At 43.9% G+C, this 2,500-nt stretch overlaps 1 pseudogene; it reads left to right on the top strand.

Annotated features, from left to right (window-relative positions):
* The window catches only part of LOC143307485 (large subunit ribosomal RNA), an 8,658-nt pseudogene that overhangs the window by 3,009 nt on the left and 3,149 nt on the right, over window positions 1–2,500 (top strand).

Here is a 2,500-nt window from a genome sequence, read left to right as displayed (position 1 = left end):
CCGTCCAAGTCGCACGTCCTACCTCCTCGTGGTACCTGCCGGTAACATGGCCACGATTCGCAGAGGACTGGTTGCGCAAGCTCTGCGAACCGTGGCCATGGCTAAACGGAGTGCGGCGGCCGCTGTCCTATGTAAAGGTAGCGGTACTGCAGGTATCTATGATGCCTTGCACAGCGAGCATAATATCGCTCGGAATTAACGTGGTGGATAACTAAATAAAACCTCGGGCTATGCGGCCCCATATGGCTAACAACCGTTTTGTCCAAAAACCAGTTTAGCTGCACAGTACATCTAGTGTCGGCCAAAAAGTGAGACAGTTGCCTCACTATATTACAATGGGCTGGGTGCCCCTATACACCCACAACATCCCCTTGCGGGAATATCAACCATGATGCAGTCTGGAGATAATGAAGCCTCGGAGGCAGGCGGTACTATGGTCCCTGAGGTGCCGCCTGCTGCGGAGTTAATCGCAAACGAGCTAGGGGAAGCCGGCGACGTGACTGTTGTTCCTGGCACGTCGCAGACCGTGGACCGCTCCACAAATTGGCAAGGGAACTTAAGGCAAAATCCTACTCGCAATACCAAGTTGCTTGAGCGTGTTGATCTGACGATACGAGTGTCCGAGTCAGAAACGTTGTTATGCCCAGAATGTAATAATGAAGGCCATCATATCTCCTTTGTCAAACCAAAACAACTAGCAGATCACTGCGACACTGCCCACCCACATTTAAGGACCCAATGGGAATGTTCTGCATGCAAGAAAAGATTTATGAAAGTGCACGGTCTATTAATACATAAGCATAGGTGCAAAGGACCACAAGAAAAGGCAATCTTGCCCTTTAGATGTGAGCAGTGTCCCCTTACATTTGGCAGTCAATCAGGGCTAGCCCAACATGAGAGACATGAGCATCCCTCTCTGCGTAACCTAAAAAGAACTCAGGCAGCCACAAGGCCCGCTAGGGAACGTGTAAACTATGCGCAAGTCTGGTCGGACGAAGAAACTAAAACACTAATAGAGTTGGAAGAAGAATTCAGTAAAGACCCAAGTATAAAACAAATAAATAGAAAGATAGCTGAATTCCTACCCGGCAAGACCGCTAAACAAATCTCTGATAAAAGGCGCCACTTAAAAATCGTAAAAGATAGAGGTGATAACGATGAGGATGATGCGATGACTGAATTAGATGAAATAACAACAGATGAAATTGCCGGGCAAATCATTACAAATACACCTGAAGGCTCTAGCTTAGATATAAACAGTCAGGCGGCAACAGATCTAACATATAAAGATAAGCTCACACAGGCTATAAATGATACTGAATTCCCCGATGATTGGATACAAATTATGAATGAAATAAAAACTTGCGCTGAAGCCCCTGATACACAGGCGGAAAATATTAACAACATAGTAGGAAAAATAACGTCCAAGTTATTGGCACAGCCAAAGGAAAAAACTAAATCAAATAAGCGCAATAACAAAAGAGAAACTCAGACAATAAACCAAAATAAACGTAATAATAAACATCGGAAAGGGCATAAAGCCCAACGTAGACAGTTCGAATTTGCTAGATGCCAAGAATTGTATACAAAATGCCCAAAACGTTTAGCTGATATGGTCACTAGTAATGACCTATCATTATTTGATGCCGCTAAACTGCCGCCCAAAGCAGACGTCGAAAGACTTTATGGAGACCTATGGAATCAGCCAGGTCCTGACGTCTCTTTTGCAGGCCAGGATGAACCTCTAATTAACGCCAGTATTATATTCGCTCCAATAACGGCTGAAGAAATCGCTAAAAAGACCAATAAAATCGCCAGTACTTCCGCCCCTGGTCTAGATAAAATAAAAAGATACCACTTAAATCACAAAGATATTAAAACAGTCCTTGCAGCGTACTATAATCTCCTTCTTTTAAAAGAATATTATCCGATAAGCTGGCGAAGTAATCGGACTGTTCTTATACCTAAGCCTGGTAGAGATAAAAGAGATGTGAAAAATTGGAGACCATTGACCATTGGCTCTATGTTGACCAGGATCTTATCGAGTATACTAGATACCCGCCTTAGAGCTGTCATCCAACAACATCCACGACAAAAAGGTTTTGTCCCAACAAATGGATGCTATGCTAATGTTACTGCCCTAAACGCGGCAATTGAAGCAGCCAAAATAAACGGGGGTGTTTGTATGGTGGCTGACATTGAAAAGGCCTTTGATACCATACCACACGCAGCACTTAGATCGGCCCTGCAACGGAAAGGTATACCAAATTCTGTGTCTCGATTTATTGTGGATATGCAAACCAATTGCACCACTATAATTAAAACGCGAGACGGTGACACAGCAATTGAAATTCGTAGAGGAGTTAAACAGGGTGATCCGCTGTCCCCACTTCTTTTCAATCTTTGTATAGAGTCACTTTTGGAAACCCTTAACAACACTACAGAAGGGATTCAAATCGGAGAGAATAAAATATCAGCTCTCGCGTTTGCGGACGACCTT

This window comes from Osmia lignaria, unplaced genomic scaffold (genome assembly GCF_051020975.1).
Source record: "Osmia lignaria lignaria isolate PbOS001 unplaced genomic scaffold, iyOsmLign1 scaffold0056, whole genome shotgun sequence".
NCBI lineage: Eukaryota > Metazoa > Arthropoda > Insecta > Hymenoptera > Megachilidae > Osmia > Osmia lignaria.
Note: the sequence above shows the minus strand (reverse complement) of the source record. Positions and strands in the feature narration are given on the sequence as shown.